This window comes from Somniosus microcephalus, unplaced genomic scaffold, assembly GCF_052327205.1.
Source record: "Somniosus microcephalus isolate GS21.2 unplaced genomic scaffold, FLI_Smic_1.0 unresolved_chr9, whole genome shotgun sequence".
In the NCBI taxonomy this organism is placed as follows: domain Eukaryota; kingdom Metazoa; phylum Chordata; class Chondrichthyes; order Squaliformes; family Somniosidae; genus Somniosus; species Somniosus microcephalus.
In genome coordinates this window covers 2,605,727-2,631,738 of record NW_028225187.1, presented here as the reverse complement: position 1 = coordinate 2,631,738, position 26,012 = coordinate 2,605,727, and the positions used below count along the sequence as shown (strand labels likewise).

The window sequence follows — 26,012 nt, the reverse complement described above, 5'->3', positions numbered from 1 at the left end:
GTTGTATTACCCTTTGTAGTCGTTCCACATGGCTCTGGACTCCTTGTATATCTAGGGCATTAATGAATGATGTCCCTGTGTTTATTCCCGTGAGTATATCGGTTCCTAAGCTCCTCTTAATCCTTTGGTGGAATGCAGCATGCCCCCTAAAACTAGTGGCCCCTGTCGGATCATCAGCTTGGTTAATGACATTCTTCATCATATATGCTTACAATTCTCTAGTTTTAGTAAACCTTTCACAATATCCTGGCCATTGTAACATGGTTAAGTTCATTAGTACCGGTACAATTTTGTGTCTCCCGTTACCATACAATTGTTCTCCCTCGGTAAATAATACTGGTCCATTCATGGGTCCAGGTTTCATATCTGGACATTGTAGCATCCTCGGTTCGCTTGTCTCTTCTTTCTGTGTATTGGGAGCCGTGGATGAGACTCCGAATGTGATTGTTCCATTAAAACATGGTGCTTCTTCATCATGTACATGTCGTGTAATGTGGGATGTCCCTTTGCTTATTTCGTGTCCCAGCAGTAATCCCACCTTCATGGTGAAGTTTCCCTGTAAATTAAGCAGAAGCCTGGTCGTCACCAGAGGTTAGTTTATCTCTGGTGTTTATTCCATTGTTCCTGTGGGATTTAAGATAAGATGGGTTATTGCTTTATCGTTTTAATTGGGTCCAATGTTTCCATCTACCCTTTCCCCTCACATCTATACATGCGCACGTATCGCTGGTCATGATAACCTCAAATGGTCCGGTCCAGCTAGGTGAGAATGCCGATCTCTCTGGCAATATTTTAACAAATACCTGCTCGCCCACCTTGGGTCGGGGCTCCGAGGCCCCCTGCTTTTGTGTATTTTTATCTCTGATGTCTTGTTGTTCTTTAACTTCTTGTTTGAGCTCCTTCAATTGATTATCCAATGTTTGTACGTATTTCCTAATTTTATCTTTTAAGGGTCCTAGTCCCTCGCTACCAGATGCTACTCCTTCCAGCAGACACATTGCTCGTCCAGTCATGAGTTCAGATGGTGTCAGTCCGGTCACCCCGTGATCCTTTTTCCATATTCCATCTCTACCTTTGGCTGCGCCTCTCTTTGTCCACTGCTCCTGCTCCTCCATTTCAGTCTCCTCTTGGATTCTTTTAATGTTCACTTCCTCTGCTGTTATTCTACCTGCTGCTCTTGCTGCCTGATCAGCTAGCATATTTCCTTTTTGTTGCTCGCTCACTATCTTGCAGTGTGCCTTTATTTTAATCACTGCTACCTCTTCTGCTCCTTTTACCACTTCTACTAGGTCTCTCACTACCTCCTCATGCTGTATTGGTCCTCCTCCGGAGGTTACATATCCTCTCCTATTCCACGCTATCATAAACATGCACTACCCCAAACGCATACCCACTATCGGTGTATATATTTACTCGTTTTCCCTTTGCCAATTTCAATGTTTCTGTGAGAGCCACTGGTTCTGCTACTTGAGCTGAGGTTCCCCCTTCAAGCCCTCCCTTTGCGACTGTTTCTCCGTTCTCGGATACTACTGCCCGACCGTGTGTGGCTCCCCATTTATATATCGGCGCGATCCGTCTACATAAAAGGTGTTTTGGGGATTTTCAAGGGGCGATTCTGATACGGTTCCTCTGACCTCTTTGATTACTAACTGACACTCGTGTGCCTCACCCTCTGTTAGCATTCCCTCTGCGGGGTTGACTCTGTGTTCCCTTATGATCTGGACTAATCTGTCCTTGGGTATCAATGCTGCTTCCCAAGCCGCCCTCCTTCTGTCTGATACAGCCTTCATTTTGCCTGTGTTTAGCAGGTCCACACTGTTGTGTGTGTAATATCAGCTGTCCTGACATAGTGACGGGCTCGCATATCCGCACCGCCCATGCGGCGCAGTCAAGGGCCGCCACACATCTCGCCATTCCTTTAGCCACGGGGGTTTGCTGGGTGGAGTAATAGGCAATTGGCCTCATATCTCCCCCGTACTCTTGGGTGACTACAGTGTTATAGAAGTTCCCATCTATACTATAATATATATGGAATGGTTTGACTATATTTGGCAATCCTAGTGCGGGTACGGATGTCAGGGCTGCTTTTAATTTTACATAAGCCTTGTCATGCTCCGATTCCCATTCTATCTTATCAGTGGCGGGTCTCCCCCTTTAACTAACCGTTAAATCGGCTCTGCTTTCCCTGCAAAGTCTGATATAAAATTCCTGCAGTAGTTAAACAGTCCCAACACTTTCCTTACTCCCCGGACGGTCACTGGCCTTGGCATGTCTTTTATGGCTGCCTTTTGTTCCTGCGGGAGTGCCTTATACCCCAGGCTAATCTCGTGCCCTAGATACTTGACTTTGGACAGTCCAACCTTTGCCTTTTTTTGGGGGTTCAGTTTAAAGCCAGCTTTCTTAAGTGTCTGGAGGGTGGCTAGTAATGCTCCCATGTATCCTTTGGCATCCTCTGATGCAATCATTATGTCATCGACATATTGGAGTAGGGCGCTCTGGTACTTTGATAGGTCTAACCCGTCTAAGGCTTGACTCAGTACACGGTGGAATATATTTGGACTATTGTGGAACCCCTGCGGGACCCTGGTCCATGTATACTGTCTATCCCCACACAGGTTCGAATCCTGTTTGTGATGCCAATTGTTGTGGAGTATTTTAAACCAACACTCGACACAAGGTTTTTGATCGATAGTCAAGTTGTCTTTATTGCCCCGGTGGGGAGACAGTCTGCTCTGTCTTAGCCAGACCTTTCCAAATTGCCACAGCAAACACTACATTTTTATACATTACAATACACATGGCCATCTCATGCACAATTCATTCCTGCCACCCGATTGGACTGTGGCCCGCATGCATCTTCACTGATTGGTTGCCTATGCCGCGTTACATTAAAGTACTGCCTTATCGGAAAAGTATATGTCAAGCTGTTGTTGCACCTCTGACCTCTGTTGGTTCCATGTCTGGCTATGTTATCTCCACTGCCAATTCAGCAACTTAGAAAAAGCTTATTACTGCAAAGTATGGTCTTTATTACACCATTCAGTGAAACTGCCAGCGATGTCCGTTTAACTCTTTCCCCACTGCAACACTCCTCCTCCTTGATTGCAATGTCTACATCGTCCCTCTCTTTTGTGAAAACAGACGCAAAGTATTCATTAAGAACCATATTCATGTCTTCCGCTTCCAGACACAGGTTACCTTTATAGTCCCTAATAGACTCCACTTGTTTTCCTTGCCAATATTTTTTCATGCCCTCTCTTTGCTTTTCTTCTTTCAAATAGTGCCATAGGATCTTTGATGTCCACCTGAGAGAGCAGACGGGGCCTCGGTTTAACGTCTACTCCAAAAATCAGCACCTCCAACAGTGCAGCACTCCCTCAGCACTGCACTGGAGTGTCAGCCTAGATTTTTGTGCTCAAGTCTCTGGAGTGGGACTTGAACCCACAACTTTCTGACTCAGAGGCAAGAGTGCTACCAACTGAGCCACTGGCTGACACTAAAGAACAAGCAGTTCTGACGGGTCGGAGCGATCATAATATGATCGAATTCTTCATTAAGATGGAGAATGAAGTAGTTGACTCAGAGACTAGGGTCCTGAATTTAAATAAAGGAAACTACGATGGTATGAGGCGCGAGTTGGGTAGGATTGATTGGGGAATGTCACTCAAAGGGTTGACGGTGGATAGGCAATGGCAAACATTCAAAGATTGCATGGATGAACTATCGAATTTGTTCATCCCTGTTTGGCATAAAAATTAAACAAAGAAGGTGACTCAACTGTGGCTAACAAGGGAAATTAGGGATAGCCCTGACAACATTCCAGCAATAGTACTGAAGACTTGTGCTCCAGAACTAGCTGCGCCCCTAGCCAAGCTGTTTCAGTACAGCTACAATGGCATCTACCCGGCAATGTGGAAAATTGCCCAAGTATGTCCTGTCTACAAAAAGCAGGACAAATCGGACCCGGCCAATTACCGTCCCATCAGTCTACTCTCAATCATCTGCAAAGTGATGGAAGGTGTCATTGACAGTGCTATCAAGCAGCTCTTACTCAGCAATAACCTGCTAACTGACGCCCAGTTTGGGTTCCGCCAGGGCCACTCAGCTCCTGACCTCATTACAGCCTTGGTCCAAACATGGACAAAAGAGCTGAACTCGAGGTGAGGTGAGAGTGACTGCCCTTGACATCAAGGCAGCATTTGATCGAGTGTGGCATCAAGGAGCCCTAGCAAAACTGAAGTCAATGGGAATCAAGGGGAAAACTCTCCATTGGTTGGAATCATACCTAGCACAAAGGAAATTGGCTGTGGTTGTTGGAGGTCATTCATCTCAATCACATGACATCACTGCAGGAGTTCCTCAGGGCAGTGTCCTAGGCCCAACCATCTTCAGCTGTTTCATCAATGACCTTCCCTCCATCATAAGGTCAGAAGTGGGGATGTTCGCTGATGATTGCACACTGTTCAGCACCATTCAAGACTCATCAGATACTGACGCAGTCCGTGTCCATATGCAGCAAGACCTGGACAACATTCAGACTTGGGCTGACAAGTGGCAAGTAACATTTGCACCACACAAGTGCCAGGCAATGACCATCTCCAACAAGCGAGACTCTAACCATCTCCCCTTGACATTCAATGGCATTACCATCGCTGAATCCCCCACTAACAACATCCTGGGGGTTACCATTGATCAGAAACTGAACTGGACCAGCCATATAAATACTATGGCTACAAGAGCAGGCCAGGGGCTGGGAATTCTGCGGCGAGTGTCTCACCTCCTGACTCCCCAAAGCCTTTCCACCATCTGCAAGGCACAAGTCAGGAGTGTGATGGAATACTCTCCACTTGCCTGGATGAGTGCAGCTCCAACAACACTCAAGAAGCTCGACACCATTCAGGATAAAGCAGCCCGCTTGATTGGCACTCCATCCACCACCTTCAACATTCACTCCCTCCACCACTGGCGCACTGTGGCTGCAGTGTGCACCATCTACAAGATGCACCGCAGCAACTCGCCAAAGCTCCTTCAACAGCACATTCCAAACCCGCGACCTCTACCACTGCATCGGTTCAAGAAGGTGGCTCACCACCATCTTCTCAAGGGCAATTAGGGATGGGCACTAAATGCAGGCCTAGCCAGCGACACCCACATCCCATCAATGAATTTTTAAAAAGCGTAAGATCCAAGGAGAGGACATATAAATTGGCCAGAAAAAGCAGTAAACCTGAGGATTGGGAGCAGTTTAGGATTCAGCAAAGGAGGACAAAGGGATTAATTAAGAGGGGTAAAATAGAGTAAGAGAGTAAGCTTGCAGGGAACATAAAAACTGACTGTAAAAGCTTTTATAGATATGTGAAGAGAAAAAGATTGGTGAAGTCAAGCGTAGGTCCCTTGCAGTCAGAATCAGGGGAATTTATAATGGGGAACAAAGAAATGGCAGACCAATTAAATACATACTTTGGTTCTGTCTTCACAAAGGAGGACACAAATAACTTCCCAGAGAGGTCGGGGAACATCGGGCCTAATGAGAGGGAGGAACTGAATGAAATCAGTATTTGTAGGGAAATGGTGTTAGGGAAATTGACGGGATTGAAGGCCGATAAATCCCCAGGGCCTGATAATCTACATACAGGGTACTTAAGGAAGTGGCCCTAGAAATAGTAGATGCATTGCTGGTCATCTTCCAAAATTCAATAGACTCTGGAACAGTACCCATGGATTGGAGGGTAGCTAATGTTACCTCACTATTCAAAAAAGGTGATAGATAGGAAACGGGGAATTATAGACCGGTACACCTGACATCGGTAGTGGGGAAAATGCTAGAGTCCATTATTCTGCCCTTGCAACGCGATCCTATGCAGAGCTAGACAGATAGCGAACAACTCGATATCTTCCAATAAAATCACAAGGCTTGACTTTTCTTGTAACGCTTTACTGAAAGATTCTTATTGTAAAACTGAAATACAACACAGAAATGGAAGGACACATTAGTGTACAGACGCATAATTGATATGTATACACAAATTTAGGTACGCCTGGGCAACACGGTACATCTGGCAACGAATTACATTTAGCAAGCTGGAAGGCATTCTCTTTAAATTAGCCCTGTACATAGTGTATCCAATACGGCTGCTAGTTAACCAGCTAGACAGAAAAAGTTACAACTAAACATTTTCCACAACATACAGTGTACGCTAATCGTCTATAGCATTCTAAGTACTCACAGACAAACAATTTCCAAGACTGAAGCATGGGGACAATACAACCGAGGAGCACCGTGGCGCAGGTCTTGTTCCGTGGTAGCTCCACGAGGAATGAACTTGCAGTGCCGTGGGGAGCGTGATGACCTCATCACGCTCGGGGTCGTGACGTCATCGCGTTTGCCGGTAGTTGCGTCGCTGGCCGTTGGGGCCTAAGTCGGGAGCAGGAGCTGGAGGCCAGGCTGGGCCGGTGCTTGCCGCGGGAGCGGAAGACAGCGGCGCTCCCGGCGGCTGCTCGATGCGGCCGAAGACGCTGGGCCGGGCTGTGCCGGCGGCCTTTCTGGAGAGCCGGGTCGGGCCGGCAGCCGCCTGACGCACGTCACGTTGTACGTGGCATGACGTCATCACGCTCGGGCGTGTCTTAAAGGGGCAATGGCCCTAAACGGTGAGTTAAAGGGGCAACAGCCCTAACAGGTAAGTTATACATATATAAGTGGGTTATGTACATACAGTAAGGTTAAGTTAGAGGGAGAGACAGCACATCCATTATAAAAGATGTAATAGCAAAGCACTTGGAAAACAGTGACAGGATCGGACAAAGTCAACATGGATTTACAAAAGGTAAAATGTACTTGACTAATCTACTGGAATTTTTTGAGGATGTAACTGGTAAAATAGATAAGGGAAAACCAGTGGATGTGGTGTATTTGGATTTTCAGAAGGCTTTCGATAAGGTCCCGCATAAGAGATTAGCATGTAAAGTTAAGGCACATGGGATTGGGTACGAGGTATTGTCTTGGATAGAGAACTGGTTGGCAGACAGAAAGCAAAGAGTTGGAATAAACGGGTCTTTTTCCGAGTGGCAGGCAGTGACTCGTGGGGTACCGCAGGGATCAGTCCTAGGACCCCAGCTATTCACAATATATATTAATGATCTAGATGAGGGAACTAAATGAAATATCTGCAGGTTTGCAGACGACACAAAGCTGGGTGGGCGTGTGTGCTGTGAGGAGGATGCCGAGAAAATCCAGTATGATTTGGACAGGTTGGGTGATTGGACAGAAGCATGGCAGATGCAATATAATGTGGATAAATGCGAGGTTATCCACTTTGGTGTCAAAAACAGGAAGGCAGATTATTATCTGAATGGCAATAGATTGGGAGAAGGGGAAGTGCAACGAGACCTGGGTGTCCTTGTGCACCAGTTGCTGAAGGTAAGCATGCAGGCGCAGCAGGTGGTTAAGAAGGCAAATGGTATGTTGGCCTTCGTAGCGAGAGGGTTCGAGTATAGGAACAAGGATATCTTGCTGCAGTTGTACAGGACCTTGGTGAGACCACATCTTGAGCATTGTGTGCAGTTTTGGTCGCCTTATCTGAGGAAGGATGTTGTTGTCATGGAGGGAGTGCAGCGAAGATTCACCAGACTGATACCTGGGATGGCAGGAATGACGTATGAGGAGAGATTGGGTCGATTGGGCTTATACTTGCTGGAGTTTAGAAGAATGAGAGGGGATCTCATTGAAACTTATAAAATTCTAACAGGACTAGACAGACTAGATGCATGAAGGATGTTCCCGATGGTCGGGGAGTCCAGAACCAGGGGTCACAGTCTAAGGATAAGGGGTAAGCCATTTAGGACAGCGATGAGGAGGAATTTCTTCACCCAGAGAGTGGTGAACCTGTGGAATTCTCTACCACAGAAGGCAGTAGAGGCCAATTCATTAAATATATTCAAGGAGGAGTTAGATAAATTTCTTAAGGCTAAAGGGATCAAGGGATATGGAGAGAAAGCAGGGACAGGGTACTGAATTTGGATGATCAGCCATGATCACATTGAATGGCGGAGAAGGCTCGAGGGGCTGAATGGCCTACTCCTGCTCCTATCTTCTATGTTTATGACGAAGGGTGATCGACCTGAAACATTAACTCTGTTTCTGTCTCCACAGGTGCTGCCTGACCTGAGTATTTCCAGCAGTTTCTGTTTTTATTAAAGAAATGAGGGAGTGTTTGCTGACAGGAAGAATGCATGCATGCGCACCTCCCTGGCGGCTGAGGCGAAACACCAACTCGCCCCCACCTGAGCCACGCACGCATACCAGATGTTGTGGCTCCGCATGCGCGCCCGATGTTCCAACCGCGGGGTTTTGTGCGCTGAGCATGCGCGTTGCGGACCAATCGGGACGGGCGATTGCAGAGCAGAAGGGAGAGCGCGGGGGCCATGAGCACATGCGCGGGACTCGGCGTCAACAGAGCGCTTTCTGGAGCGTCGGGGCTTGTGGGTATTACAGCCGCCATTACTGCTGATCCTTTCAACCAACCTGTGCAGCAGCTGGGGCCTGAAAATCAGCTTCACTGCCCCTAGGTGCGGAAAGGGGAAAATTAAACAACAGTTTGCCTCTGATCCTTTTCTGAACTCAATTTACAGGGTTATAGAAGTGGAGCAGTTACAGGCGGGAAGCTCAGACCAAACATCACGTCAAGATCTGACAGAGTCACTCGATTCATCAGGACCTGAATATCATCGGCCTTTGCACATGGAAGGAGAGCGCAGCGATCGCAGTGATGACGAACCGCACATGTGTTCGGTGTGTGGATGCGGATTCAGCCGATCGCCTGACCTGGCGAGACACGTGCACCATCAGACCGGGGAGAAACCGGGTAAAGGTGGGGACGGCGGGAAGGGATTCAGTTCCCCGTCTGCATTGGAAGTTCAACGGCGCAGTCACAGCAGGGACAGTCCGTTCACCTGCTCCGTGTGTGGAAAGGGATTTGTTTGTTCATCCCACCTGCAACCACACCAGCGAGTTCACACTGATGAAAGACCATTTCCATGTTCTGACTGTGGGAAGAGCTTTAAAAGCTCCGGGGAGCTGAAGGGACACCAGCGAGTTCACACTGGCGAGAGACCGTTCACCTGCTCCGTGTGTGGGAAGGGATTCGCTCAGCCCTTCAAACTGCTGGTACATCAGCGAGTTCACACTGATGAGAGACCATTTCAGTGTCCTAACTGTGAGAAGAGCTTTAAAAGCTCCCGGGAACTGAAGGGACACCAGCGAGTTCACACTGATGAGAGACCATTTCAGTGTCCTAACTGTGAGAAGAGCTTTATAAGCTCAGAGGATCTGAAGGGACACCAGCGAGTTCACACTGATGAGAGACCATTTCAGTGTCCTAACTGTGAGAAGAGCTTTATAAGCTCAGAGGATCTGAAGGGACACCAGCGAGTTCACACTGATGAGAGACCATTTCAGTGTCCTAACTGTGAGAAGAGCTTTATAAGCTCAGAGGATCTGAAGGGACACCAGCGAGTTCACACTGATGAGAGACCATTTCAGTGTCCTAACTGTGGGAAGAGCTTAAGGCTCTTCGAGCTTTTAAAGAGTCACCGGCGTCTTCACACTGATCATCAAATCTAACAGCGCAGAAGGAGGTGATTCGGCCCATCGTGTCTGTGCCGGCTCTTTGAAAGAGCTGTCCAATTTAGTCCCAAACCCCAGCTTTATCCCCAGAACTCTGCAAACTAGTCCTCTTCAAGTACATGTCCAATTACCGTTTGAAAGTTCCTGTGGAACCTGATTCCTTTCAGATGGTGCGTTCCAGTTCTTAACAACCCTCTGTGTGAAAACAATTCTCCTCATTTCCCCTCTAGTTCTTTTAGCAACTATTTTAAATCTTTGACCTTTGGTTACCGACCCACTTGCCAGAGTGAACAGTTTCTCCCTACTTGCTCGATCAAAACCCCTCTGTTGTGGCGAAATTAAATAATTAAGTCTGTACACTAGTCTATAAATGGTAAAGAACCAAGCAGTTTATTTAAAACACAAAACAATTCAACAGTACAATACAAACAGTCCGCAGAGGTAACTAAAGGCTGATCAGGGAGTACAGCTAGAGCTCCTTCAGCTCGTTCCTGGCTGTCTCCTCGATTGACTTCAATTTCTATTATTAAAGTGTACAAAAGCCGTGGATACCTCGTGCACAGCTCATGACATTGTTCTAATTGGCTTAAAGCCCACATGCACAATTTGTTACATTGTTTTAATTGGCTTGAAGCACGCATGCACAATTGCTGATTGTCACATGATCTTTACGATCTTATCTGTTGTTCCCCACGTGGTTTTACTTCCCTAGTTCGTGGCTGGTGCTTCTGTCTCCGCTGTCATCCTGTGTGCAAGCTGCACTGTTAACCTCTTAAGTCCTGAAGGGCACCTATGTTACCCTTCACTAAAAATCCACTTCAAACCCCCCTTTGGTCCTTGGCTACCCCAGCCCATGAGACCACACTAAACTAAGTTATGCCAATTTGTCCGGCCCCCTGTTTGGTGATCAGCCGATGGGTTAGGGAGGAATATGTGCGTGATGTCAGCAGTTAAATTCCACTACTCATCAGATGCTTCCTTTCCTCAAGTACCTTTACTATCTGCTGGGCGTGGCGTCTTCTGCAGGATGAGCAAAACATGAAAGCATAACCAAGAACTAAGACTAATTGTGCTGCCACCAATATGTGTGATATGATACGTATCCACGGGTGGATATTAACATTTAGTCCCCAATTCCACGCCTTCATATACCACGGAATGCAGCGAAGGTCTGTCTCAATGTCCTTGCCCAGCTGGCGCAGCTCCTTCTTGAGAACGTGGTATCTCTTATTCTTGGGCAGCTGGGGTATTGGTGCAGCCAATTCCCTCTCATACTGGTACAAATCGTATTTGAAATCATCTGTTACATTCAGGATAGTGGTTTGCCGCGCATATATGTATGTCATTCGCGCTTGTCCGATCGTGACTGGTAGCCTCGGGGTCAAACAGAAATTAGGATTAGTAATATTACATTCCAGACCATCATAGCCATATGTTCACTGATTTGTGATTACGCAGTATTCCCCCTTTCTGTGGTAGGCTGAGTGTGTGCGTTCGCACTCTGATGGGCTTATTTCAAGGGCACAACCGATTGTTTGGTTGAATCCGCACCCATCCTCACTTCCCCAGCCTACTGGATGTGGACATATAGTTAGGCTTCCTACCCTGCGGCACCCTGTTTATGAGACCCCTCTCATGGTTCCGTTCCGTTTGATCCCATAGGGTAGTACCGCATGTAGTCCACGCCCCGGATGAGTCCCAAGTTCTCTGCCTCAACCTGGAGATATGGTCCCGATTCTCCCCTTGCCATCACCGGAATCATTAGGACCATTCTCACCAGGGCCGAATGTGAGTCTGTGCACACACCTGTCACTGGAAAGACCCGAGTCATTCCCTTCAAGGTGCACACGTCTAGCGACCCTGGGTGTTGTGCTAGGTGGAACAGGTGGGTACTGTTTATCCAATCTGGGACTTCGCCTCGGTGTATTTGGTCGAGGTTCAACCATCCATCCCCCGTAAGCATGGCAGAGATCCCTTTGGACCTCCGTTCTTTCAGAATCAAATTCTCGATCGATTAGGCGATTAATGGTGGCAGCATGGCCCTCCAGGACTATAATCCCTTTGGCTAAGCTCCCTGCTGCCCCATCACCTTCCCGCACAGCTCCTTTGTGTCTGCCTGCCCCTGCAGCAGCTTTCTGACTGTGGCTCTAAGAATGTCCGCCCGTACAGATTATCCATTTCCCCATGTCTGTCTTCTCCTCCTGACCCCGTTGGCCATGTATCGGGGAGAGGATGTCATCCCGGTATTCAGATGTTTGGACTCGGGAGTGTCCTTCCACGGCCATGCTGGGTTTGAACTTTACTCGCCCCCTGTTGAGATGCGTCGCTTTTTTTTCATGGGGGTTGCTCTGCAAAGTATTAGGATCACAAGTCTTCTGCATAGTTCCTTCATTCTGTTAATTCGATATAGGCCCCCGAATGGGGTGTGTTAGATTTGTTTCAGTTGGGACCAGTGTTTCCATCGTCGCACACCATTCATATCTACACATGCACACGTATCACCACTGATCAATAGCTGTTTCATGGTCGGGGCCCCAGTCCACCAGCTCCTGGGATGGTTTCCCCCCTTTGATCAGACCTTGTATAGGCTGGGCCATTTCTGCATATTCTGGGATAAAGTTCTGGCAATAATTAAATAGCCCTAGTACCTGCTTGACCCCCTCCCCTCTCTGGCGTGGTCCCTTCCTGCTAGCTTTCAGAATCACAGAAACCTCACAGTGCAGATAGAGGCCATTTCGGCCCATCGAGGCTGCACCAACACATATCCCACCCGATCCCCGTAACCCCACGTATTTAATCCCCCTAACACTAAGGGTCAATTTATCATAGCCAATCAACCTAACCCGCACATCTTTGGACTTTCCTCTTGGTCCTCGTGCCCCTCCCATCTGCCTTCGGGCATTTGTCTCTTCCCTTGTGTTATTATGTATCCTAGGTAGATTACTTCGTCCTTCCCTACCTGTACCTTTCTAGGGTTTACCTTTAGTCCCGCATTCTGTAGGGCTCCCAGTACCATAGTCAATTAAATATTGTAGAGGGACCTGTCACTATCGGATGTTCTTGCGGAGCAGAGTTATCTTATTCAATTCGGACTACACCAATTTACACCAACCAGAATTTCACCGTGGCCACAATGGAAGTCTGGTTTTAGTAGATTAATTAACCTCATAACTCCAATTTAATCCAGATCAATTTCTTTTAAACAAACTTGGAAAACAAAGCAAGAAGCCACATTAACAAAGAAACAATTTTCTTCCAAGCACATTGGCAACTGTAACTTCAAGGCTGAAGCTTATCTTTTGTAAAACAGTGAACAGATAAAACAAAACAAAATAGCACATTCTTGCAGAAAACAGTAAATTACGTCGTATTTCTTATTGTCCTTTCTTCAGATATCTTTCCAAAATACTGTGAAAACATTGAATATAACTGGAGAAAAATTAGATTTTCACATTTAAACAAATCAAATCAAACTGCTTTGGAAGATTTCACCATAGCAACCGCGACTCCACGGTTAAATCTTAGACTGAAGCTTAATCTTTTGTTAAACAAACTTTAAGAACATAAGAAATAGGAGCAGGAGTAGGCCAATCGGCCCCTCGAGCCTGCTCCGCCATTCAATAAGATCATGGCTGATCTGATCCTAACCTCAAATCTACTTCCACTCTCCATCCCACCCGAACCCATGTGATCTCCCGGGAGAGGCGAAAAACCAGATAAAAAACCCAATGGCCAATTTGGGAGAAAAAATCTGGGAAATTCCTCTCCGACCCATCTAGGTGATCGAAACTCGTCCAGGAGATCACTCTGTCCCTGTATTTCCTGCAGTACTTACCTTCTGTAAAAGGTGATCTCCACCCCAGCCAGGAACAGGCCCAATTTACTCTTGAAGGACTCATAGCTGGCAGCCTGTTCCCGAGGTCTCCACTAATCCCTGTGAATAGAACCATCTCCCGAGATCAAACACAGAATTAGAACACAAGAAGTAGGAGCAGGACCAGGCTACACGGCCCCTGGGCCCGCTCCGCCACCCACAGGGCCATGACTGTTCCGAACCTAGACTCATGTCCGATTTCCTGCCCACTCCCCGTAACCCCTAATTCCCTTTTACTTCTAGGAAACTGTCTATTTCTGTTTTAAATTTATTTAATGATGTAGCTTCCACAGCTCTCTGGGGCAGCAAATTCCACAGACCTACCACCCTCTGAGTGAAGAAGTTTCTCCTCATCTCAGTTTTGAACGAGCAGCCCCTTATTCTAAGATTATGCCCCCTAGTTCTAGTTTCACCCATCATTGGGAACATCCTCACTGCATCCACCCGATCAAGCCCCTTCACAATCTTATATGTTTCAATAAGATCGCCTCTCATTCTTCTGAACTCCAATGAGTAGAGTCCCAATCTACTCAACCTCTCCTCATATGTCCCCCGCTCACCCCCGGGATTAACCGAGTGAACCTTCTTTGTACTGCCTCGAGAGCAAGTATGTCTTTTCTTAAGTATGGACACCAAAACTGTATGCAGTATTTCTGTTGGTCTTCAGTTTTTACACACCAGCTTAACTTAAATTAGTTCAAAGTTTTTTTTAATCAATTCTGGGGGCACAATCTTATTCGCACATTCTTAAAACTTCCAAAATCCAAGACGACAAAAGGGTTAAATGCTTTTTTTAACACAGAGAAGTGAGTGGAGCTAAAACAAACATGACAGAATCTTTCTTTTAAAGACAGACTTTCAGACAAAAGAAATACTGTAATTCTTAAACATTCATAGTCAGGGAAAGTTTCACACTTTAACACACATTCTCATACAAACTGAAATTCCAGCATATTTTTAAGGTTCCTTTCACTCAGCAAATCTTGTGTTTTATTTGTCTGGGCACAGATGATAACTTCCATGTTGGTAAAGCTTTAAGTTTCTCTTTTTTCTTTTTAAATCGGTGACTCAGCAGCTTTTCCTGACTTTCCAAATCCCTTTTTTCCCTCCTTTGCTGAGTTTTCAAATTGGTTCGCCTGCAAATTCGATCTTTTTCCTTCTTTATCTCTCCCTTCTGTTTCAATTCCTTACATTGTTTCTGGTAACAAGCTAAGATTACCATTCCCCCTTTTCCCTCTTTATCTTTGGTTTGTCCCCTCCACCAAGCCCTGTGGATCGATTAACGCTCCCAATTGTTCGAGAATGTCCAGGAGAGCTCAGACCCGTGTTCTGCTCCTCTTGCTCTATGTGGGAAGTCAGGGATGCTGCCAGTGTCCCTGGCGACCATGTGTGTGGGAAATGCATCCAGCTGCAGCTACTTGTAGACCGCATTGTGGCACTCGAGCTGCGGGTGGATGAGTTTTGGAGCATGCGCGATGCTGAGAGGCTCGTGGATAGCACGTTTAGTGAGTTGTTCACGCCTCAGGGTAGGGCTGCACAGGGGGTGACCATCAGGTGGAGCAACAGAGGCAGGCAGGAAGTGCAGGGGCCCCCTGCGGACATCCCCCTTTCAAACAGGTATACCAAGTTGGATACTGTTGAGGGGGATGACTCACCAGGGGAAGGCAGCAGCAGCCAGCTTCCTGGCACCAGGGACACTGCTGCTGCTCAGAAAGGGAGGAAAAAGAGTGGGAGAGCAATAGTGGTAGGGGATTCTATCGTAAGGGGAACAGATAGGCGTTTCTGTGGCCGCAAACGTGACTCCAGGATGGTTTGTTGCCTCCCTGGGGCCAGGGTCATGGATGTCACTGTGCTGCTACAGGGCATTCTTAAGGGGGAGGGGGAGCAGGCAGAGGTCGTGGTCCACATTGGGACCAACGACATAGGTAGGAAGGGGGATGAGGTCCTGCATCAAGAATTTAGGGAGCTAGGTAACAGATTAAAGAGCAGGACCTCAAAGGTTGTAATCTCTGGATTACTCCCAGTGCCACGTGCTAGTGAGTATAGGAATAGGAGGATAGAGCAGATGAATGCGTGGCTAAAGAGTTGGTGTAGGGGGAGGGTTTTATTTTCCTGGATCACTGGGCCTGCTTCTGGGAAAGGTGGGACTTGTACAAGTTGGACGGGTTGCACCTGAACCAGAGCGGGACAAATATCCTTGCGGGGAGGTTTGCTAGCACTGTTGGGGGGGGGTTTAAGCTAACTTGGCAGGGGGATGGGATACAGAGGGGAGCTGAAATAGGGGGTGATGTGCTGCCAATTATAGAGAAAAAAACAAATCAGCTTGGTAGACAGGGCAAATATACAAGGGCAAGGCTGGATGGCATCTATTTTAATGCAAGGAGTCTTGCAAATAAGGTGGATGAACTGGAGGTGTTAATAAACAAATGGGAGTATGATATTGTTGCTATCACGGAGACATGGTTGAGGGAGGGGCAAGACTGGCAGCTCAATATTCCGGGGTACAGAATCTTCAGGCGAGACAGGGGGGGGGTATAAGAGGAGGGGTTGTAGCAATATTAATTAAGGAGTCAATTACTGCAGTAAGGAGGGATGACATATTAGCAGGTTCCTCAAATGAGGCCATATGGGTGGAGCTTAAAAACAAGAAGGGGGCAAGCACTTTGCTGGGAGTGTACTATAGGCCTCCAAACAGTCAGGGGGAGATAGAGGAACAGATATGTAGGCAAATCTCAGAGAAATGTGCAAATAATAGGGTAATAATAATGGGGGATTTCAACTTCCCCAATATTAACTGGGATAGTCAGAGTGTGAAGGGCACAGAGGGTGTAGAATTCTTAAAGTGCATCCAGGAGAGCTTTTTGAGCCAGCATGCAGAAGGTCCTACAAGAGAGGGGGCGGTACTGGACCTAATTCTAGGGAATGTGGCCGGCCAAGTGGAAGAAGTGCAATAGGTGAGCACTTTGGTGACAGTGACCATAATATGGTGAGATTTAAGGTGGTCATTGTGGTAAACCACTGTTTGTATACTGTTTGCATTCCATTGTGTACATGCCTGGACATGCCTCGGCTGACTCCTCCCACAAGTCCTAGTATAAAGGTGGCTGCTCCCCAGCCCTTTGTATTTCTGGACCGGTCGACCACTCGAGGCAGACCTCCATTCTTTTGTTAATAAAAGCCTTTAGTTACTCTCCTAACTCTCAGTCTTTTATGAGTAATTAATAGCGCATCAATTTTATTAACAAAATTTTTTATAATGGAGAAGATCCTCACACCAGCATGCCTGGACTTAGATCATCGGGAGGCGGACTCATCCACCAAGTTTACTCACTGGCTTAAGTGTTTCGAAAAATTCCTGACCGCCTCCGAAGCAATCAAATCGGAAGAGGACAAACTGGATGTCCTGACCTCCACACCGAGTGTACTCGGTCATCCAAGACGCGACCTCGTACGCGGATGCTATCAAGCTCCTCAAGGACCAGTACACGCGCCCAGTGAACGAAGTGTATGCCAGGCACCTTCTGGGGAGTCGTAAACAACAACCTGGGGAATCGACCGTGGAATATCTTCAGGCACTGTCTGTGCTTGGCCGGGCCTGTGGGTGTAAGGATGTAAAGGCCGCCGTGTACACAGAGGAACTTATCCGGGACGCTTTTGTAGCGGGCCACAGATCCAATTACACCCGACAGCGACTTAGAGCAGAGTGACCTCAACCTCAACAAGGCCTTTGAACTCACACTATCATTGGATGCAGCCTACCAGGGCATGGATGCCTACTCCTCTGCACCGTGGATGCCGCGGGGAACGACAGCCTGGGACACGGTAGGACCGCCTCATAGCGCCGTGCCACCCCAGCAACGGCCCAACTACCGCAGCAGTGTCCCAAGGCCAGAAATGCTACTTCTGTGGCCAGGCAAAACACCCCAGAGCGCGCTGCCCGGCAAAAAATGCGATCTGCTCGGGCTGCGGGAAGAAGGGACACTACGCTAGCGTCTGCAGGGCCAAAGCCACCCCGAACCCCAGCAGCGCCGCGTGTGGGCCATGCGGGCCGCCATCTTGGGCCTCCCCGGCCATGTGCAAATCACCAGTACAGCAGCCATTTTGGACGCCTCCAGCCACATGGGGATCATGGACGCCGCCATCTTGGACGACAGCCGGGACGCAGCAGGCCCCCGACACCGCCTCATCTGATACCCGCAGTGACACACCGACCCCTACGCTGGCATCTGTTACACTGGACCAAGCGAGACCGCACCAACTGGCCAGTTCCACAATGGACATTAAGGTAAATGGTCACGATACAATCTGCCTTTTTGACTCTGGGAGCACGGAGAGCTTCATCCACCCCGACACGGTGCGGCGTTGCTCTCTCCCAGTCCTGCCTGCGCACCAGCGGATTTCTATGGCCTCCGAGTCCCAGTCGGCGGACATCGGCGGCTACTGCGTGGTGACACTCATAGTAGACGGGACTGTGTACGATAATTTTAAACTTCTGGTCCTGCCCGACCTCTGCGCTGCCGTTCTACTGGGGTTAGATTTTCAGTGCCACCTTAAAAGTGTTACGATGGTGTACGGTGGACCCCTCCCCCCACTCACAGTCCGCAGCCAGCAGCTTCCAAATTGCCCGCCGCGCACCAGGTGCAACCTCTCCACACTCCAAGTCACACACACCCACCCCCCCCACTGTTTGCTAACCTCACCCCCGACTGTAAGCCCATCGCCACAAAGAGGAGGTGATACAGCGCCGGGGACAGGGTTTTCATTAAAACCGAAGTGGAGCGGCTCCTGAAGGAAGGGATTATTGAGGGCAGCACCAGCCCCTGGCGAGCCCAGGTTGTGGTCGTTAAGACCGGCGAGAAGCAGCGCCTGGTCATCGACTACAGCCAGACAATAAATCGCTACACCCTACTGGACGCTTACCCACTCCCCCGCATAGCTGATATGGTCAATCAGATCGCGCAGTACCGTGTCTTCTCGACCATTGACCTGAAATCAGCGTACCACCAGCTCCCTATCTGCCCTGAGGACCGCCAGTATACTGCCTTTGAGGCAAACGGCCGCCTCTATCACTTCCTTAGGGTTCCCTTTGGCGTCACCAACGGGGTCTCCGTCTTCCAAAGGGAGATGGACGGGATGGTAGATCAAAATGCGTTGCAGGCCACTTTCCCATACCTGGACAATGTGACCATCTGCGGCCGTGACTTGCAGGACCATGACACAAACCTCGAAAAATTCCTCTGCACCGCCCAACTCCTGAACCTGACATATAACAAGGAGAAGTGCATATTCCGCACAAACCGCCTCGCCATCCTTGGCTGTGTTGTGGAACACGGAGTCATCGGTCCCGACCCCGACCGGATGCGTCCCCTTATGGAACTCCCACTGCCCCACTGCCTCAAGGCCCTGAAGAGGTGCCTAGGGTTTTTCTCCTACTATGCGGACAAGGCCCGTCCGCTGATCAAGTCCACCTCTTTTCCCTTGACAGCAGAGGCCCGCTTAGCCTTCCACCGTATCAAGGAGGACATCGCCAAAGCCACCATGCACGCAGTGGACAAATCCATCCCCTTCCAGGTGGAAAGCAACGCGTCCGACTTTGCCCTGGCCGCTACCCTCAATCAGGCGGGGAGACCCGTGGCCTTCTTTTCACGAACCCTCCAGGGCCCGGAGACCAGACACTCCGCTGTTGAGAAGGAGGCCCAGGCTATTGTGGAGGCTGTGCGTCATTGGAGGCACTACCTGGCCGGAAAACGATTTACCCTGCTCACTGACCAGCGTTCAGTCGCTTTCATGTTTAACAACAAGCAGAGGGGCAAAATCAAAAACGACAAGATCTTGAGGTGGAGAATCGAACTTTCCACCTACAATTACGAGATCTTGTACCAGCCCGGGAAGCTCAACGAACCCCCGGATGCTCTATCGCGTGGCACCTGCGCCAGCGCGCATATTGATAGACTGCGGGCCCTCCACAATGACCTCTGCCACCCGGGGGTCACCAGGTTCTTCCACTTCATCAAGGCCCGCAACCTACCTTACTCCATTGAGGAGGTCAGGACCATGACCAGGAACTGCCAAGTCTGCGCTGAGTGCAAACCGCACTTTTATAAACCAGACAGGGCTCACCTGATAAAAGCCACTCGCCCCTTCGAGCGCCTGAGCGTTGATTTTAAAGGGCCTCTCCCCTCCTCCGACCGCAATGTGTACTTCTTCAATATTATTGATGAGTACTCCCATTTCCCATTCGCCATCCCCTGCCCGGACATGACCAGTGCCACGGTCATTAAATGTCTGAACGACCTCTTCACCCTGTTCGGTTTCCCCAGCTATATCCATAGCAACCGGGGCTCATCGTTTATGAGGGACGAACTCCGTCAGTACCTGCTAGCTAGGGGTATTGCCACAAGCAGGACCACTAGTTACAACCACCGGGGGAACGGACAGGTGGAAAGAGAAAATGCGACAGTTTGGAAGGCCGCCCTGCTAGCCTTAAAGTCTAGGAGCCTTCCAACCTCCCGCTGGCAGGATGTGCTACCCGATGTGCTCCACTCTATTCGGTCACTGCTCTGCACTGCCACTAACGCCACCCCTCATGAGAAAATGTTTGTCTTCCCAAGGAAGTCCACATCGGGGACATCGCTACCGCCATGGCTGACGTCCCCAGGGCCGGTCCTACTGAGAAGACACGTGAGGACCCATAAAATGGACCCCCTGGTCGAGAGGGTCGACCTCCTCCACGCCAACCCCCAGTACGCTTACATTGCGTACCCGGACGGGCGGGAGGACACAGTCTCCATAAGAGACCTTGCACCCTCGGGGGCTGCAGTAACCCACTACCCACTACCACCACCCCCCTCACGATCCGATATCTAGCCCCAGCAGACGGCAGGCCTGGGTCCCGCGACCCGCTCAACATCTACGAGGACGACACGCCAGCGCCACAGCCTACGCAGGACTCGACGCCGGAAGCTCCACTACCCCTGCCGTCGCCACGCCGATCACAGCGGCAGACAAGACCTCCGGAGAGACTCCAATACACTAACTTTTAATACACTTCACCCCGCCGGACTCAATTTTAAACAAGGGGTGAATGTGGTAAACCACTGTTTGCATTCCATTGTGTACATGCCTGGACATGCCTCGGCTGACTCCTCCCACAAGTCCTAGTATAAAGGTGGCTGCTCCCCAGCCCTTTGTATTTCTGGACCGGTCGACCACTCGAGGCAGACCTCCATTCTTTTGTTAATAAAAGCCTTTAGTTACTCTCCTAACTCTCAGTCTTTTATGAGTAATTGATAGCGCTTCAGTCATGGAAAAGGACAGGGATGGGCCGGAAATAAAGGTTCTAAATTGGGGGAAGGCCGATTTTAATAGGATAAGGCAGGATCTGGCCAAAATGGACTGGGATCAGCTACTTGTAGGAAAATCCGCATCGGAGCAATGGGAGGCTTTCAGAAGGGAGATTGAGATCATACAATGGCAACGTGTTCCCGTAAAGGTCAAGGGTGGTTCCAAAAACCACAGGGAACCTTGGATGTCAGGGGATATACGAGAATGGATTAGAAAAAAAAAGGAGGGCTTTTGGCAGATACAAAAGGCTAAAGATGGAGGAAGCCCTAGAGGAGTACAAAAAGTGCAGGGGGATACTTAAAAAAGAAATGAGGAGATCAAGGAGGGGCCATGAAATAACACTGGCGAGCAAAATAAAGGAAAATCCTAAGATGTTTTATAAGTATATTAAGGGTAAGAGGATAACTAGGGAAAATATAGGGCCCATTAGGGACAAAAGTGGCAATGTGTGTGGAGCCGGAAGATGTAGGAGGGGTTCTAAATGAATTTTTTGCATCTGTTTTCACTATGGAGAGGGACGATGTAGACATAGAAATAGGGCGGGGGGACTGTGATATGCTCGAACACATTAACAGCGAGAGGGAGGAGGTATTGGCGGTTTTAGCAGGCCTAAAAATGGATAAATCCCCAGGCCCGGACGAAATGTATCCCAGGCTGCTGTGTGAGGCAAAGGAAGAGATTGCGGGGGCTCTAACACACATATTCAGAACCTCTCTGGCCACAGGGGATGTGCCAGAGGACTGGAGAACCGCTAGTGTAGTTCCATTATTCAAGAAGGGGAGTAGGGAAAAACCGGGGAACTACAGGCCAGTGAGCCTAACATCAGTGGTGGGAAAATTATTGGAAAAAATTCTGAGGGACAAAATCAGTCTCCACTTGGAGAGGCAACGATTAATCAGGGATAGTCAACATGGCTTTGTCAAGGGAAGATCATGTCTGACTAATTTGATTGAATTTTTTGAGGGGGTGACTAGGTGTGTGGATGAGGGCAACGCAGTGGATGTGGTATGCATGGATTTCAGTAAGGCCTTCGATAAAGTCCCGCACAGGAGACTGGTCAAGAAGGTAAGAGCCCATGGAATCCAGGGTGCCTTGGCACGTTGGATAAAAAACTGGCTTAGTGGCAGAAGGCAGAGGGTGATGGTCGAAGGTTGTTTTTGTGACTGGTAGCCTGTGGCCAGTGGGGTACCACAGGGATCGGTGCTGGGTCCCTTGCTGTTTGTGGTCTATATTAATGACTTGGATATGAATGTAAAAGGTATGATCAGTAAGTTCGCGGATGATACAAAAATTGGTAGGGTGGTAAATAGCGAGGAGGGTAGTCTCAGTCTGCAGGACGATATCGATGGGTTGGTCAGATGGGCGGAACAGTGGCAAATGGAATTTAACCCGGAAAAGTGCGAGGTGATGCACTTTGGGGGGACTAACAAGGCAAGGGAATACACAATGAATGGAAAGACCCTAGGCAAGATGGAGGGTCAGAGGGATCTGGGTGTGCAAGTACACAGATCCCTGAAGGCGGCGGAACAGGTGGATAAGGTGGTAAAAAAGGCATATGGGATACTTGCCTTCATTAGCCGAGGCATAGAATATAAGAGCAAGGAGGTTATGATGGAGCTGTATAAAACACTGGTTAGGCCACAGCTGGAATACTGTGTGCAGTTCTGGTCGCCACACTACAGGAAGGATGTGATCGCATTAGAGAGGGTGCAGAGGAGGTTCACCAGGATGTTACCAGGGCTGGAGCGCTTCAGCTATGAAGAGAGACTGGGCAGATTGGGTTTGTTTTCCTTGGAGCAGAGGAGGCTGAGGGGGGACATGATTGAGGTGTACAAAATTATGAGGGGCATAGATAGGATGGATACTAAGGAGCTTTTCCCCTTAGTAGAAGGGTCAATAACTAGGGGGCATAGATTCAAGGTAAAGGGCGGGAGGTTTAGAGGGGATTTGAGAAAGAACTTTTTCACCCAGAGGGTGGTTGGAGTCTGGAACTCACTGCCCGAAAGGGTTGTGGAGGCTGGAACCCTCACAACATTCAAGAAGCATTTGGATGAGCACTTGAAATGCCATAGCATACAAGGCTACGGACCAAATGCTGGAATATGGGATTAGATTAGACAGGGCTTGATGGCCGGCGCGGACACGATGGGCCTCTATCCGTGCTGTATAACTCTATGACTCTAATGTCGATTCCTAATATTGTACCCTCCTTATTGGGACAAACATAAAATTGTGCAGGGGTTAGAATCCCTGCCACCTCCAATAATATTACTTCACTTAAATGCGTTCTTGTGGCAGATCCCCCAACCCCGGTGATCAAAACTGCCCATTGATTTGCTGCCTGTGCTCCTTGTGTCACCGTCAAAGGTGCAACGGCGAGGCCTTCTCCCTCCTCACTATCAGCATCATCTCCTTCCTCTGTTTTATTATACGGAGGAGGTGGTGGAGCGGTAGGTGTACATGATCGGGGACCAAAGAGTCCCCTTTCACTCTGACTCGCCTGAATTTCTCAGTTGTTTTTTATTTCTGCTCTGGCTGCTTTTAATTCCTCTATTTTTGGTTTGTTTAAGGGGGTACATTGTAAAAGCTGTCGTACTATTATTACACCGGCCTTTTGGGTACATTTAGTTTTCTCTTTTTGCCACCAAGTCTTTTGAATGACGGGGTCCTGACTTGGATCCCATCTGTCGCTTAACATTTTGTCGATTGAGCCCTTCCGGTCCTCTGCATAGAATCTAGTAAGGGTTCCTTCCACACCCCAGTCTAATTCTTTCCCCAACGCCATTTTGTGGTCTGACCTTCCCCGGCTTTACAGACAACTTCTACTTGAGTTTATGTCCATTCGGCCTCTCCACGCAACTTAAATCCTATCCCAAAATGTATTTACACAATAATATACGTCGTAAAAGACTCGATGTCAACACTCGTGCATTTACCTTTCAGTCTGACTGGCTTTTATCACAATGACAATGTCTCTTCCAATACTTTGTCTAATGTTTACGCGTAATATATCAAGATTATACTCACTACACATCCAAACGCGTCCGTCGTTTTACCACTTTATAGACTCATCACGATTCAGATACTCGTTCCGCAGACAGATGGGTGACCACCTGGATCATGTAATTTTTCTGGGTGGTGTCTCAAATCTACTCACCCCTTGTGTCCTCGTGGCCATTGTCCGTCTACATTCCGACATATCCTGCGGACTACGCCAAATGATGTGGCGAAATTAAATAATTAAGTCCGCACACTAGTCTGTAAATGGTAAAGAGCCAAGTAGTTTATTTAAAACACAAAACTATTCAACAGTACAATACAAACAGTCCACGGAGGTAACTAAAGGCTGATCAGGGAGTACAGCTAGAGCTCCTTTAGCTCGTTCCTGGCTGTCTCCTTGATTGACTTCAATTTCTATTATTTAAGTGTACAAAAGCCGTGGATTCCTCGTGCACAGCTCATGACATTGTTCTAATTGGCTTAAAGCCCACATGCACAATTCGTTACATTGTTTTAATTGGCTTGAAGCCCGCATGCACAATTGCTGATTGTCACATGATCTTTACGATCTTATCTGTTGTTCCCCACGTGGTTTTACTTCCCTAGCTCGTGGCTGGTGCTTCTGTCTCCGCTGTCACCCTGTGTGCAAGCTGCACTGTTAACCCCTTAAGTCCTGAAGGGCACCTATGTTACCCTTCACTAAAAATCCACTTCACCCTCATCATTTTGAACACCTCTATTAAGTCTCCTCTTAACCTTTTCTGCTCTAAGGGGAACAATCCCAGCTTCTCCAATTTCTCCACATAGCTGAAGTCCCTCATCCCTGGTACCATCCTGGTCAACCTCCTCTGCACCCTCTCCAAGGCCTTGACATCCTTCCTAAAGTGTGGTGCCCAGAGCTGTACACAAGACTCCAGCTGAGGCCAAAACCCTGCAGCTGTACAAAACCCTGGTTAGAAACATAGAAACATAGAAGATAGGAGCAGGAGTAGGCCATTCAATGAGATCATGGCTGATCATCCAAATTCAGTACCCTGTCCCTGCCTTCTCCCCATATCCCTTGATCCCTTTAGCCTTAAGAAATATATCCAACTCTTTTTTGAATATATTTAATGAACTGGCCTCCACCGCCCTCTGTGGCAGAGAATTCCACAGGTTCACCACTCTCTGGGTGAAGAAATTCCTCCTCATTTCAGTCCTAAATGGCTTACCCCTTATCCTTAGACTATGACCCCTGGTTCTGGACTCCCCGGCCATTATAAACAACCTTCCTGCATCTAGTCTGTCCAGGCCTGACAGAATTTTATGAGTTTCGATGAGATCCCCTCTCAATCTTCTAAACTCCAGTGAGTATAAGCCCAATCGACACAATCTCTCCTCATACATCATTCCTGCCATCCCAGGTATCAGCCTGGTGAATCTTCGCTGAACTCCTTCCATGGCAAGAACGTCCTTCCTCAGGTAAGGCGACCAAAACTGCACACAGTACTCAAGGTGCGGTCTCACCAAGGCCCTGTACAACTGTAGCAAGACATCCTTGTTCCTGTACTTGAACCCTCTTGCTATGAAGGCCAACATACCATTTGCCTTCTTAACCGCCTGCTGCACCTGCATGCTTACCTTCAGCGACTGGTGCACCAGAACACCCAGGTCTCTTTGCACTTCCCCTTCTCCCAATCTATTGCCATTCAAATAATAATCTGCCTTTCTGTTTTTGCCACCAAAGTGGATAACCTCACATTTATCCACATTATAGTGCATTTGCCATGTTTCTGCCCAATCACCCAATCTGTCCAAATCGTACTGGAGTTTCACGACATCCTCCTCACAGCTTACCCTCCCACCCAGCTTTGTGTTGTCTGCAAATTTGGAGATATTACATCCAATTCCCTCATCCAGATCATTAATATATATTGTGAACAGCTGGGGTCCTAGGACCGATCCTTGCGGTACCGCACTAGTCACTGCCTGCCACTCGGAAAACAACCCGTTTATTCCAACTCTTTGCTTTCTGTCCGCCAACCAGTTCTCTATCCAAGTCAATACCTTGCCCCCAATCCCATGTGCCTTAATTTTGCACGCTAATCTCTAATGCGGGACCTTATTGAAAGCCTTCTGAAAGTCCAAATACATCACATCCACTGGTTCTCCCTTATCTATTTTACCAGTTAC

The 26,012-nt window shown here is 48.3% G+C and overlaps 2 protein-coding genes and 2 long non-coding RNA genes across 5 annotated transcripts in view; 1 reads left to right on the top strand and 3 right to left on the bottom strand.

Moving 5' to 3' along the window:
- The window catches only part of LOC147084213 (uncharacterized), a 746,547-nt gene that overhangs the window by 61,510 nt on the left and 659,025 nt on the right, over nt 1-26,012 (bottom strand). The gene's annotated exons all lie outside the window — the stretch shown is intronic.
- The window catches only part of LOC147084221 (uncharacterized), a 134,897-nt gene that overhangs the window by 14,796 nt on the left and 94,089 nt on the right, over nt 1-26,012 (top strand). The window lies entirely within an intron of this gene.
- Nucleotides 5,920-6,652, bottom strand: LOC147084223 (uncharacterized). Its single transcript, XR_015075814.1, has 2 exons — nt 6,228-6,652; nt 5,920-5,959 (listed from the first exon to the last, which is right to left on the bottom strand). It is a non-coding gene; the product is annotated as an uncharacterized LOC147084223 (long non-coding RNA).
- On the bottom strand, nt 9,992-24,109 carry LOC147084222 (uncharacterized). Its single transcript, XR_015075845.1, has 2 exons — nt 23,868-24,109; nt 9,992-10,996 (listed from the first exon to the last, which is right to left on the bottom strand). It is a non-coding gene; the product is annotated as an uncharacterized LOC147084222 (long non-coding RNA).